The 15796-nt window shown below is 45.7% G+C and overlaps 1 non-coding gene across 1 annotated transcript; it reads left to right on the forward strand.

The window, feature by feature from the left end:
- Positions 1–8292: 8292 nt before the first annotated feature.
- On the forward strand, positions 8293–8376 carry Trnas-gga. The gene is given in 2 exon segments: positions 8293–8332; positions 8342–8376. It is a non-coding gene; the product is annotated as a tRNA-Ser (tRNA).
- Positions 8377–15796: the final 7420 nt, after the last annotated feature.

Here is a 15796-nt window from a genome sequence, read left to right on the forward strand (position 1 = left end):
AAACACATCAAAAGTCACCTGATGATAACTTGGTAATAAGTCGCTAGGTAATGATACTATAAATTGAAATACGATTACGGTACTCCTTTAAGGCAGTGCGCCTATTCTGCGACTCGGTGCCAATCAACAGAGTGATTTCAGGAAATATATTCCATTCTCTAGTTTTCATTTTCTTACACATTTTATCCGAAACGTCCCACATGTATCGCTATTCTTCCGCATCAGTAATAAATTGTTCAATCGAACGTACCAATTTATGCTGCACCCATTAAACATACTCGCACTGTCAGTAATACAACATGCCACTTTACATGGGATGGTCACGAAATAAATATTAATCACTTTTTGGATTCTACGTTCATGCTTCAAAAAAGACACTGGAGAGGTGTGCCTAGAATTGTGGCGTGCATTCGAAAAGATGACACTCGAACATCTGCTGTCTATAACGGTGTGTTCCCTCCAGTTTCCGGTCTTTATGTTGCCTATCTGTTTTGTGTTGCCTATCTGCAAGAGACTACAAAATGGCCGCAACGCATTTGTGTATGCGTCTTCTGACACTTTCACTTTCTACAGCTTGCTGTCAGCGACTAAAATCCGCGAAGTAGAATTTTCGTTTTACCTGTGATGTAATACATTACGGTGATGACCTTCAATTCTTCATGGAAATACAGTTTGATAAAGAGTGTACCAAAAGAAGAGCGCGCTGATATTCTCTCTGCAGCAATTCGTATGTTCCCGTAAGTAAGTTACATATTATTATGCCAGGCCAATTACTTTAACTGAGTTCTATACTACACTTCACATTGACACACATGATACTGTTTTTCAACAAAGTCACCAAGTCTGTGAACGACTGTCTAAATGTTCTATCAATCGTTCAGTTCCTCGACGACAGAAATCCGCTCCTTGGTCACGGAACCATTCGACAACCGCTATGACAACGACGTCGTCGTCGTTGGAAAACCTCCGTCCCCCAGATGTTCCTTCCGACTGACGAAAGGCTGGAAATAGCAAGGTGCAAGATCTCCGAAAGGCTGGAAATCGCAAGGTGCAAGATCTCCGAAAGGCTGGAAATCACAAGGTGCAAGGTCTCCGAAAGGCTGGAAATCGCAAGGTGCAAGATCTCCAATATGGTTCAAACGGCTCTGAGCACTATGGGACTCAACTGCTGAGGTCATTAGTCCCCTAGTCCCCTAGAACCTAACGAACCGAAGGACATCACAAACATCCATGCCCGAGGCAGGATTCGAACCTGCGACCGTAGCGGTCTTGCGGTTCCAGACTGCAGCGCCTTTAACCGCACGGCCACTTCGGCAGGATGATCTCCAATACTCGAACAGCGTCGCCCACGTCTCTGTGACTTTGGTTAAGTTGTTGGCACTATTTCACCACTGCTGAATGCGAAATTGCGTTAGATCCATAAGCCGTCAGAATTTCACGGTTAATGTGTGGGCAGGTTAGACGTTTTGACCACAAGAATCGTACTGTCCGCGTACGTTTCCAGTTTCCGTGCCATTTCAGTCGCACACTGTGATGTGCATGTTATATTGGGCATGTGCTTTCTTTCAAGATGATAAAACAAAACCGCCGTAACGAGGACAACTCTTTCCTCGCGACACATATAGGTTACTCTCACATCGCTTTCACTATGTCTCAATAAGTGCGGACATGCGACACTATTGACGGTGAATCAGTCCGTCGGGTGGGGACTTACGCTCGGCATGCTCCTTTGCGATATCTCCCATCATCATCATCATCATCCAACATATACATGACACCGCACTACACACACACACACACACACACACACACACACACACACACACACACACACTACGGTCATCTACGCTTAACAGTTACACTTTAAAAACACACAACGCTCACATATCGCGAAGGTGCCCACGCGTACGAAGGATCCAATCCGGGCGGCTGAGCCTGCCCTTCGCTGTCTTCCAGCCATTCTTGCGTTACGATTTTACTACCTTAATAGTGTATTTGTAATACCGCCAAATATCTTCGCTGACGAATAGCCAGTACAAGTCCCCCTTGTACAAGGTCGACGCTTTTGTCTTCACATTCGAGGGTGGTTCGCAATAATGATGGTTGGTATCTTTGGTACATTATCGCGCCAGGCTAACACCCAAGTTCTGGATGATAGTTTCATTATTCTTATGTGGACGCCTTGTGAACAGCGATGTCATGGGTGGCACGCAGCTCAAAAGAAACGGTTGTGACAATGCGTGTGGAACAAATCATGAGTTCGCTCCACCAGAATAAAACTTGATCGAGAAAGGAGCAACTGGGATTCAGACAAGAGCTGTGGAACCACGCTGACGCAAGCCAGGGTGCTAAGCTCTGGCTCGTTCCAGCAGGTGTTACCCAAGATATTCCCAACAAGAAAACTAAGAGGTCCCTGAGTTCGGCTTCCGAGCAGCTCATATACGAGCACGATACTTTGCATGTTTATGCAACTACCGCAATCGAACTACTGTCCCTGAAAAAGCAATAGCAGGTGAAAGTTGGGTCGTTAATTATCTCGGTGCCAGAGGTAACGTCGTATTATGCATCAAACTGTGAGCAGGTATTCCCGAAAGCCGACATCGCGTAGTTTCCACCATACTGGTACATACTACGAAAGGAAGTGGGCGCCAAAACACGCACACACAAACACGCACACACACACACACACACACACACACACACACACACACACACACACTGACAATATTTATGACACGTATCGGCCGGTGACACTCGCAACTATTCACGGACACGCCGACAGCCGAACACTCGCCAAATACTAAACAGCGGCAGCAGACGTCATAACCGAACAGGTTTCTCTAAACATTATAGTCTCTGTGGGATCGCCACGTGTTGCCGCACCGTGATATACAGCCAGGCGCACGGTGTGAAAGTTTCTTTTACTAATGTTTCCTCGTTCTTATTTTCGTCTTTCCTTCTCATTTTCCCACGTTATCCTAGTTGGCGCGTAGGTGGCGGGTTAGTGACTGAAAGACCTTTCGAAATAGCGTCGCCACGGCGATAAACAGGTTTCAATATCCCCAATAAAAGTGAACGAATTGGAATCTTGTCTCTAACTGGTATTGTCCCTTTTCGTACGGTCCACCGAGGTCATAAAGACCATTTACATCTCTGAAAATGAGAAAATAATATTTAATATTATGTACACTGATCGACAGCGCCGCTCCTGTGCTGGGTCAACATTCCAGAAGTGCGCGGTTGTATTCGTAGCCGCCTTATTTCCTTTACATTTTGGAAAGCCTCTGTTCGCCATTAAACGAATGTGGCGAGGTAGCTAGTTCTCTTAGTCACCGTGGTACATACCAATGTAAGGTACACCATACACTCCCGAATACAGGCAACGAAACGATCGAATCGAAATGTCACGCGTATAACAAGCGTATATTTTTCCTTGCCCTCGTGGTTTTGCCACGAAGGTGAAACTGGTTCTTCTCTAGGGAACAGTGTTTCGTAATCACTGCTTATACTACGGAGACGAGTTCTAGTGCGAGGCGGAATGTCGTTACATTTTCCACTAGGTCACTTGCGCGGATGGTGAGTGAATTAGAGCAGATGGCTCGCTTCCATGTAATGCAGTCGATTAATTAACTCGTATCACGGTTGCCAGCGATTGTCCCCAGTGAAACAGTATCAATCGTCTGACTTAGTCACTGGCTACCTACCGAGGATACACGTGTGCTAGCTTCGGCCGGCTATCGTATTTCTTAACTATTCATAACTGGGGTTCACACTCATGTAAAATTTCTTGAAAGACATCATGTTTACGCCAGTGACTGTTAAACTTTTTATTTCCAGTATTGAAATTTCGGCCTTAGCGTATTATCGAGTGCAGATGTTTTGGCTTTAAGCCAAGTCAACTTCATGCAGGCTGACAGATTTGTATGTCGTTGTCGTTTGCTGCTATATACAGTCGTAACGCTAACATGTGTGCTCACACTACTTAGCAGCGTTACGAAATGTATATAACAGCAAATGACAACGACATATAAATGTGTCAGACTGTATAAAGTTGATATGGCTTAAAGCCAAAACATCTGCACTTGATAATGGCCTAAGGCCGAAACTGAAATAGTGGAAATAAAAAGTTTAAAAGTCACTGGAATAATGCAGTCTTTCAAAAAATCGGATTTCTGCTCTGGAAAACACTACGCCATGAATCTGATCACCACAGAGAAAGTGGCCTGTCAGATCGTAGGCCTAATGGATACCTTTGCTGATGTCATTAAGAAGTTTCATTTGATTGTGTGAGTCTGACGAAATGAAAGGGAGAGAGTGTTAAATAGTATCTAATCTAGTGCATTGTAACACAAGTGTTTATAAACGTAGTCAATCAACAAGAACATCCTCATAACACTGAAGCGACGTACAAAAATGTTACTCCAAATGGCGAAATAAAAAAAAATATCAAACTGAGAATATTTTTATTAACACGCACATTGATAATCAAAATATGTCCCGTGTAGCCGGGATCTGTGTGACGTCCTTAGGTTAGTTAGGTTTAAGCAGTTCTAAGTCTAGGAAATGATGACCTCAGATGTTAAGTCCCATAGTGCTTAGAGCCATTTGAACCATTTGTCCCGTGTAGTTGTAGCTGGGGATGCAAGAGTTTTTATTTTATTTCTTTTAACCCTGCTGTTCTGTTCACTTTTACTTGACATATATACTGTTCGGGTCAATATGACCCGACATATCAAAATGCTTTAGAAACATAAATTTTGGTACAGTTTTAGCTATCGACATTGTTGTTCTATTCCAGTACCTTGTTAGTAATAATAATAATAATAATAATAATAATAATAATGGTAATAATAATAATAATAACAATGCATACAACTTTATTGAGGGATATTTTTCATTTAAATATGCACATAAATTTGAAACAACAGACAGTTTCCATTACAGGCATTCAACTTAGAAAGCACTACAGTTTTTCCATACTTCTATTCTTATTGTTGACAGTTTAGACGTAAGTATTGACATTTTCTAACAACAGACAGTTGTCATTACAGATATTCATCTTAGAGCACACTACAGTACAGAACACACTACAGTTTTTTTATTACATTCCAACATAGAAAGCACTACAACTTTAGAATCCTCTCTTCTTACTGATTGTAGTTTAGGCACAAGTATTCACATAAATTTGAAACAACAGAATTTTCAATACAATCATCTTATAAAATACTACAGTTCTTTTCTTACTGCTTGCACTGTGGACACAAGTAGGTTACATGTTTCTTGCAAATATGTTTACTACATTTTCCACACACCATGTTTGTTTTATTGTCATTACTTGATGGACAGAACTTACAGCGTGCACGTTTTGTAGATTTTCTTGTTGTTACCGATTCTGACACACCACCCACATCATTCGGGTTTTGGATGCTTGTGACCATTCTCAAAGAATCTTCTGTTCTTGGGAAATGCGTTCTTGATGCAATATGTTCTTTTATCAGTGACTTTCCAAGTTCCTCCAAGAATATTCTCCTTCTAGTCAATTTGCTTGCATTCCAATTAGGGTCAACCGAAATCCACAAAACGTATGCATTATAAGCAGAAACATCAAGAATATTGTAGAAAACTATCATTGGCCACCTATTACTTTTTCGTTTGCATGTATATGTACCTAATAACTGATCAAGCGTGTCTACAGCACCTTTGGTTGAATTATAGTCCAAAATCATTTTTGGCTTCTTATCAGCCCTGTCACTGATTTCCGCATCATGGTGGAGAGTGCTCATAAGTACAACATTCTTGTGTCTCTTAGGAATATAATTAACCACAGTAGTGTCATTTGTGAAGTAAAATGAAGAGCTGTGTACCTCCTTGTTGGTCATTTTGTGTGGAAGCTCCGGCTTATTTTTCCGTATAGTTCCCAACATAGTCAATTTCCTTTTCAGAAGCAGCTGCCCCAAATTGTACGACGTAAAAAAGTTGTCACACGTGATATTCTGACCACGTAACTCAGAAGTGAGATCAGATACCACCCTCATTCCCTGATTTCTTTCTGGTGCCGCTCCACTCACCTTTCCTGTATAAATTTGGGCTTTCAGTACGTATGAAGTTTTGCTGTCACACATGGTCCATATTTTGATCCCATATTTTGCCGGTTTACTTGGGATATACTGCTTGAATGGACAGCGACCTCTAAATGCTACTAACTGCTCGTCAACAGTAACATTTTCTCCTGGATTATACAGTTTAGGAAGGACCTCTACCCACTTCTCCCAAATACTACGAATTGCGGCAAGTTTGTCAGTACGTCGTCTTTCCTCTCTAGTAGATTTCTTGTCAAATCGCAGGACACGTGATATCTTACAGAATGTTTCATGAGACATGGTTGCTCGAAATATGTTTCGCCCAGTATCTTTATCCCACAAACTTTTTGTAGACTCCCCATGAGATCGATATACACCCGCTAGGAGTAAGAGTCCTAAGTATGCATGGAAAACAGAACCATCAATATCTGTCCACTGTTCACCATAAACTCGCTGCCCTTCAATATTTGTCATCTCTATTATTTCATTTTGAAGCGCTGTGTGAAATACTGCTTCAAATGAACATTTTACATCAGATATTCTGCTGACTGCATACCTGGTAACTCCTGGGGTACTCTTGATGATGTTCGAAGCTGGTAGGCGACCATGTTGTGCTGGTGGATGCAACTGCCATTCTATATTCCCATTTTTAGAAAGAAAAGTCTCTACACTATTTTGTATGGGCTGTGGACTGTCGTAACTGTCATCGGAACACTCGCTTTCAGATGCATTGCTGATGTGATCTTCAAACTCAGAAAGTGATCCTTCATCTGGTGAGGCATTTACTATTTCTTCCAACTCACGATCATTCAATGGTCTCATCGCCATGGTGTCACAAGTCAAACTGGGCAGAAACAAAGCATTCCAATTATTGAGAACTGCCAATTATTATTTCCTGGGGAAAGCAACAAACAAGCCCATTGTTGTGAACGCATGGAGCTTTAGGTGATTGTTGAGAGTAAGTTGGAATGATGCAGTCACTATTCCCACACAACACAACAAAAATAATTTTCGCCATTTCCAGATTTTAGAAATAAATACGAGTTACACTAAACATATTTGTGTCGGGTCATTATGACCCGAACATTACATATGCAACTATTACAGTTGAAGCCCAAACTTCTTAAACTTTTTTAAAACCTTTTAAAACACATGCTGCTCATCCATTTTCAGACAAAGTCACAAAGTTTCATAAATATATATTGGTATTTACATAATGTAAAATAACGTTCATATTCGTTTCGGGTCATATAGACCCGAACAGAACAGCAGGGTTAAACCTACTACTAGCCGTGAAATTAACGACTGTCTGTAGTATGCCCGTCGATCGCGTTATGTCTCATGTTCCAGTTCTGACTGCATAGTGAGCACGTAGAGATGCTTAGAACAACAGTCTTCCACCAAGTGTCAAGTGCCTGCTGAGGAGTTCCACCTGATTTCATGCAACCTGCGTAACATAGCCGTCATGCGTTTCCTTCTCCACGACAATTGCCGACCGTACCCTGCAGATACAACATCGGCGCTTCTGTAGCATTTTCGATGGGAAGTGTTTGATCACACTCTGTGCATCCCAGACTTGGCTACCTCTGATTTTCATCTCTTCGCTCGCTGAACCGCTGGCTAAGAGGACAGACAGCATTTTGGCACAGACAGCAAGCTGCAGGCCAGTGTCGGGAATTGGCGGAAAGCACAGGCGGCTGCTTTCTGTGACGAAGGCACTGGTAATTGGAAACCACACTACGACAGATGTTTAGGTCGGTCGCACTGCTTCCACAACTGCTGCAAATACGTGAACGAGAACTGCGCCAGCTAGGCTGCTGGTTCGGGTGGCCTGGGAGAGTGTGTGCTGCGCGCAGGTGGTACAGCGGAGCACGGCCGCTGGCATGGCGGCCGTCGCTGCACGCGGATTGAGGTCGCCACCTCGGTGACTCGTGCCTTTGGCTCCCGACAGCTAAATTTACGCGCTGTGGCTGCAGTCGCTCTAGGAACGCCAGCGACTGTTCTGTGACTCTCCACGCCGACATCAGCTTTCGTAAACATCAAAGCTCCCAAACGTGATTTTATAATAATCGCGGTCGATGTCGCACTATCTATATCCGATCATCCTGAGAAATATTTGCAGACATTGCTGGTGGACCAGCTACTTGTTTCTGAGGACAGAAAGTTTTTAATGCGTACGTCGTTAGATGAGTTATCTGTAGCTTAACCGCCGGCCCGGGTGGCCGAGCGGTTCTAGGCGCTACAGCCTGGAACCGCGCGACCGCTACGGTCGCAGGTTCGAATCCTGCCTCGGGCATGGATGTGTGTGATGTCCTTAGGTTAGTTAGGTTTAAGTAGTTCTAAGATCTAGGGGACTGATGACCTCAGAAGTTAAGTCCCATAGTGCTCATAGCTATTTGAACCATTTGTGGGTTAACCCGGGCGAGAAGCCGCATTTTGACTCGCATTCGAAAAGATTGCGCCTAAATTTAGGTTTCCTGTGGTTTTTCTAAAGCGATTAAGGCGAACGCTGGGGTGGCTCCTCCGAAAAGGACACGGCTTATCGCCGTTCCCTACCCGTGTCCTGTCAAAACTTGTTTCCTGTTCCTAATATCACCGTAATAAACGGGGCGTTAAAACGTAACCTTCCCTCCATTGTGTGTATTAAAAAAATCCTTTGAACTTTCGTTGAATTAAATGCGCGGACTGGTACTGATGACCTTTTTATTTGCTTTTCTGTCTGATTTTACACGTATATCAGTAGGGGTAGAGATTGCCATTGGGCTTGAAGCTATTATTTTCATACTGTTGATACAGAACTGCTCGGTTACTATCTCGTACTGTCCAAACCGACCAGTATCAAATTCAGCAGCTCACCTCTAAACCGCTTCAATGCCTGCTCTTGGATCAGACCTGATGTGGATCGCGAGCACTCGAGCAGCACTCATGAATGAATCATACACGCGTGTCCGCACCTCGTGGTCGTGCGGTAGCGTTCTCGCTTCCCACGTTCGGGTTCCTGGGTTCGATTCCCGGCGGGGTCAGGGATTTTCTCTGCCTCGTGATGACTGGGTGTTGTGTGTTGTCCTTAGGTTAGTTAGGTTTAAGTAGTTCTAAGTTCTAGGGGACTGATGACCATAGATGTCAAGTCCCATAGTGCTCAGAGCCATTTGTACCATTTTTCATACACGCGTTCTGTACGCCGACTCCGTTACGGGTGCATTATATTTGCCCATAACTCTTCCAATAAACCATTCGACCTTCGCTATAAACTGACCTTACGTGCTTCTCTCGTTTCGTGTCGTTCCACAGCGTTACGCCTCGATATTTAATCTGTCAGCATACCATTAATGCTGCGATGCACTGATGTAGCGCAAGGCAGCAGCAAAACAAGATCCTAAAACAAAGTGTATACAGCAGGATGTTAATATTATTCGGGCTAAGTCACCGCAAGATTAAATTGGCGGGTGGGAATGGGGGATATGGGGGGGGGGGGGGGGAGAGACAAATCAGTCGATTGGAGAAGTGCGGAGGTGCGCCTTTGCACGGAGCGGGCCGTGTTTTGTCTCGGGCCCGGAAGCTGGGAGCGGCAGGCAGCTGGAAGACGAGGCGAAGCGAGAGAGAGAGAGAGACTGCGATTTGCAGACGGCGGTAACGGCAGCGGCGTGCTCTGATGGAACAGGTTCCTAGGTGGCAGCTGCTGGGAGGCTGAGTAATCAACGGCGCCGAGATAAAGGAAACTGATTAACTTTTGCGTCGATATCAGATAATAAAACGAATAAGGCCGAAGGCGCCTCCCCAGTCGTCTCGTGCTCCTGCGCCGCGCGCCCTTCCACTGCTCCGCGAGTAAACAATGGCTGTTTACGCCGTCTTATTTCGTCTCTGCCGAGACATCGAAGTCCCGAAGATAAAAATTCCGATTGTTGCTGAAACGCCAGCGACATAAATCAGTGGTGCGGTTTGTGTAGTGCGTCGAAGTCATGATGTAGGCACAGTGGCAGCCCTGTGACGGTCCGTCCTAGAGCAAGCGGCTGTGGGCGAGATCACGCACTGTGCCTCGTTGCGCCGTCATCTGGGAGGTTCATTTTGGTACCACTGTTAAATTTCCCCGCTTTCCGATCCACTCGCGAGTGGCGCCGTGTGCCCGCTTGTATCACTGATTTTCCCTCGTCGTCCTTTCGCGAGATGTACATGGAATGAAGAAATTCGTTGCCTGACTCTTCATAGAACGTACGTTCTCGGAATTTTACGGCAAAGAAACGTCTCCTTTATGCAGAACGCTTATCTTGTAGCGCACGCGTCTGGAGTTTGATGAGCATTTCTGTGGCGCTCTCTCGCTTACCGAAGGAGATTTGACCGAAGTTACCGCGAGAGACCTGCAGCTCGATGTCTTTCTGTACTTCCTCAGACTATGCTCAGCTTTGTACGGTTTGTTGCGCGGCATTTCGTTTCGTCTACTGCCAAATCAGTGTTAGAACTGTATTAAATTATTCATGTTCCCAAGACAAGCTATAGCATTTCATCAACAGATATACAAACTACTTGTTTCAAAAAGTAATGGGTAACATTTAATTTTCGGTAAATAATTTTACAAACGAAAATTTTGTAGATGACTGTAAGAAAATGTGTTACGTTTTAGAAATCGCAATTGAGAATTCTACTTAGATGATGGCGCACAGAGGATCCGGGTTTATCTGCAGTATAGCGAAGCAATTTTTACAATTTTCGTAGTGGGAAGTCATGAACGAAGACCACTAAGCGTCGCGAGGGCAACTCGGGAACTGCGAGAAGTAAAAGTAGAGGTTCCGGCTATGAAATGCAACGTTGGGGGCCGGGAGAGCAGTATGCTGGTCACATTCAAAGCCAGTTTCTAAGACTGACTGAAATATCAGTGCTTCTTGAATGCAATCCGAATGTTATATTTAACTTCCCAGCCGGCCGGAGTGGCCGTGCGGTTCTAGGCGCTACAGTCTGGAACCGCGCGACCGCTACGGCCGCAGGTTCGAATCCTGCCTCAGGCATGGATGTGTGTTATGTCCTTAGGTTAGTTAGGTACTTAGTAGTTATAAGTTCTAGGGGACTGATGACCTCAGTAGTTAAGTCCCATAGCGCTCAGAGCCATTTGAACCATTTAACTTCCCAGGTCGCAGAATTGTCGTTATTTTCGTTAGCATATGTAACGGAGTATGTCGAAATCTTTCCCAGTGCAATACCCTCTCAAGTAACTACCGTATTCATATAACGATAATAAGAAGATACCTTGACTACACTACTTCAAGATTTCTTTCTAGACGCTAAGTTACACTCTCTCTTGAAAAATGCCACTCATGGCGGTATTTGCCACCTGGAACTTGAGCCATTCTCACCCTCCAAAATTGGTTACTGTTACGTTAAAAGAATATATTTTCTAAGTTCTATACCATCACATAACGGCACAAAGCATGTTTCCTAAAATGAAGTACGACGATTTTCCGTTGTGTAAGAGAGACACAATATGGCGACGAACTGCGTTACTTACAATACCGTTGAAAGAAATGACTGCATAAAAGACTACCGTAACATTACTGTGCGGCTGTCTAAGGCGTAGCGTTGCACTTCTGGCGAAGGTGTGTATAACGACACTCCTGGAAATGGAAAAAAGAACACATTGACACCGGTGTGTCAAACCCACCATACTTGCTCCGGACACTGCGAGAGGGCTGTACAAGCAATGATCACACGCACGGCACAGCGGACACACCAGGAACCGCGGTGTTGGCCGTCGAATGGCGCTAGCTGCGCAGCATTTGTGCACCGCCGCCGTCAGTGTCAGCCAGTTTGCCGTGGCATACGGAGCTCCATCGCAGTCTTTAACACTGGTAGCATGCCGCGACAGCGTGGACGTGAACCGTATGTGCAGTTGACGGACTTTGAGCGAGGGCGTATAGTGGGCATGCGGGAGGCCGGGTGGACGTACCGCCGAATTGCTCAACACGTGGGGCGTGAGGTCTCCACAGTACATCGATGTTGTCGCCAGTGGTCGGCGGAAGGTGCACGTGCCCGTCGACCTGGGACCGGACCGCAGCGACGCACGGATGCACGCCAAGACCGTAGGATCCTACGCAGTGCCGTAGGGGACCGCACCGCCACTTCCCAGCAAATTAGGGACACTGTTGCTCCCGGGGTATCGGCGAGGACCATTCGCAACCGTCTCCATGAAGCTGGGCTACGGTCCCGCACACCGTTAGGCCGTCTTCCGCTCACGCCCCAACATCGTGCAGCCCGCCTCCAGTGGTGTCGCGACAGGCGTGAATGGAGGGACGAATGGAGACGTGTCGTCTTCAGCGATGAGAGTCGCTTCTGCCTTGGTGCCAATGATGGTCGTATGCGTGTTTGGCGCCGTGCAGGTGAGCGCCACAATCAGGACTGCATACGACCGAGGCACACAGGCCCAACACCCGGCATCATGGTGTGGGGAGCGATCTCCTACACTGGCCGTACACCACTGGTGATCGTCGAGGGGACACTGAATAGTGCACGGTACATCCAAACCGTCATCGAACCCATCGTTCTACCATTCCTAGACCGGCAAGGGAACTTGCTGTTCCAACAGGACAATGCACGTCCGCATGTATCCCGTGCCACCCAACGTGCTCTAGAAGGTGTAAGTCAACTACCCTGGGCAGCAAGATCTCCGGATCTGTCCCCCATTGAGCATGTTTGGGACTGGATGAAGCGTCGTCTCACGCGGTCTGCACGTCCAGCACGAACGCTGGTCCAACTGAGGCGCCAGGTGGAAATGGAATGGCAAGCCGTTCCACAGGACTACATCCAGCATCTCTACGATCGTCTCCATGGGAGAATAGCAGCCTGCATTGCTGCGAAAGGTGGATATACACTGTACTAGTGCCGACATTGTGCATGCTCTGTTGCCTGTGTCTATGTGCCTGTGGTTCTGTCAGTGTGATCATGTGATGTATCTGACCCCAGGAATGTGTCAATAAAGTTTCCCCTTCCTGGGACAATGAATTCACGGTGTTCTTATTTCAATTTCCAGGAGTGTAGTTACGTTCTCGTTTGTAACGGACGTGCGATAGGCGAGGGACGTTAATTCCAGGTATGACATTAAAGCATTCCTTCACTTCAGTATATAGAACTTTACTCGATAACAGTCTGCCAGGTAACACCGGTATTTTGGTGATAAATCACCATCATTTCACACTTTCCCATACAGATGGTTACGATGACATGCACTGTGATGTATCTGTTCTTGTGCTCTGAATTTCATACAAAGATATATTGCCACTACATGGATACGAATATTTCGGAACATAACCTCACTGGCACACTCGGTAAAAAAATCATTTCACACTTAACAGGAATCTGAATTCACAATTTACGTGTAAATGCTGGTCTGGCACATGTTACTGGGAGCTTGCTTCCGAAACGCGACATGGCAGTAAATTTCGGAAAATTTACGAGACTGAAGCTGACACTTGAGTTTCTCGGCCTGCGAGAACCGGATGGCGAATCTAAGGAAGTCTCAGCGCGAGGAGATAAAAGGAAGGAGAAGACAAGGAGTACTTGCTTTCATCGACGTGGAGAAATACCCAGTGGCCCAACAAGAGAGGGGCGGTGCGGCTCGCACGTGGACGGCTGCTCAAAGCCGGCCGTCCGGCGTTCCGCTCGCGCCTCGCGGTCAGCGCCGGTTGCGTGTGTCGGCGGCGGCATGCGTGCGTGCGAGCAGGCGCGTGGCCGCGTGCGCCCCGGGTCGCGCGGCTCAAAGAAGGGCCGCGCGCTTCTTGCACGCCTGACGTCACTGTTCGAGTGCTCCGCCGGCGCGCCCGCCTTTGAAGGCACCGAGAGTGAGGCAGGCGCGGACGACTGCAGCCGCGGAGAGCGACTGCCTGCGAATGTCAACGACCGTGGCACTATTCTCCTCGACATCCAATTCTGCCTCAGATCTCTACATCGGCTTCCCACTGCGAAAACTGTAAAAATTGCTTCGCTATACTGCAGATAAACCCGGATCCTCTGTGCGCCATCATCTAAGTAGAATTCTCAATTGCGATTTCTAAAACGTAACACATTTTCTTACAGTCGCCTACAAAATTTACGTTTGTAAAATTCTTTACCGAAAATTAAATGTTACCCATTACTTTTTAAAACAAGTAGTTTGTAGATCTGTTGATGAAATGCTATAGCTTGTCTTGGGAACATGAATAATTTAATACAGTTCTAACACTGATTTGCTAGTAGACGAAACGAAATTCCACGCAACAAACCGTACAAAGCTGAGCATAGTCTGAGGAAGTAGCATCTGAGTCTCTCGCAGTAACTTCGGTCAAATCTCCTTCGGTAAGCGAGAGAGCGCCACAGAAATGCTCATCAAACTCCAGACGCGTGCGCTACAAGTCAAGCGTTCTGCATAAAGAACTTTTAGAGACTAATTCCCTGCCGAAGCTGAGGATGGAATTGGGTTGCTCGAGGGAACCGTCCCCGATTGTAAGGAATTGAGAAAAATCTGGTTTCAGACGAGAAAAGGCAGTCGTAAGTATCTCTCGGGAAGGGGAGGATATACTCTAAAGCGTGACATACTCATACACGACGTTCCATAGTATTTTGAACGATTAGGACCTTTACTAGTTTCACTGGTACAAGAGACATTTCTGACGTCAGCAACGTTCGTAACTCCCTTCTGTTGCTCAATATTTCAGAGACAGATCTTTCGTTATCGTCAATTTTTAATGACCAATGGCCTCAACACGTTCAATGTCTGGACTCTAACCACCTCTATACCCACCTTTTAAAAAATCTAAAACGACCCGGTCTTTCCTCAAAATATCATGCAACAAATGGGACGATCACGCTGGCTGTACACTCTAAAGTATGAAATAAATGGAAATGAAGTCCCATGCTTCTTTTACAGAGCGTAGGGGAACGATGCGGGAGACCCGCACCGCCTTACTAGGCAAGGTCCTAATGGAGGTGATTTGCCGTTGCCTTCCTCCGACCGTAATGGGGATGAATGATGATGATGATGAAGACGGCACCACAACACCCAGTCATCTCGAAGCAGGAAAAATCCCTGACCCCGCCGGGAATCGAACCCGGGACCCCGTGCTCGGGAAGCGAGAACGCTACCGCGAGACCACGAGGGACGGACACTCTAAAGTATACCCTCTAGCAAAAATCTGGGGAGAAATACCTGAATCACTTTTTGATTCCCGATATTGACCAACAAATATACCCAGCTGAGTAAATAGGTACACATTCTGTTGTGGACAGAGCGGACATGCCGAATGGACCCATAGTCGGAACAAGGACAGCGTCTAAAGAAAATCTTTCACACCGCTTAGTGTTACAATACATCTGTTGACAGGTTCTGTACGCATTCCTCGATTTAATACAAACCTCTCTCATCCTTAAAAAAATGTTATACGTTTCTGCTATCTGCGCCAGAGCTAACACCCCAAAATTTTGCAAAGATATGGTTGAGAGGATTTTTATTCAAAATTCCATGGCGGCAAGCACTTCAACAAACAAATGCAATAAGATTTCATATTCAGCTCCAGTCACCGTTGTCCATGGAAATTTTATGCATTGTTAGAACTTTCATCTGAAGTCAATCAGCTAGATATCACGGCTTCAACTTGGTAGAAGGCGCATAACATCGCTTCTGTCAAGTTCACAGGTTAGAATTATCACAAATGACATGCGTTCTATACTGCGCTGCAAAATTATAGAGTCGCGTTCAG

The sequence above is a fragment of the Schistocerca americana genome, chromosome 8 (assembly GCF_021461395.2).
Source record: "Schistocerca americana isolate TAMUIC-IGC-003095 chromosome 8, iqSchAmer2.1, whole genome shotgun sequence".
Classification (NCBI taxonomy): Eukaryota; Metazoa; Arthropoda; class Insecta; order Orthoptera; family Acrididae; genus Schistocerca; species Schistocerca americana.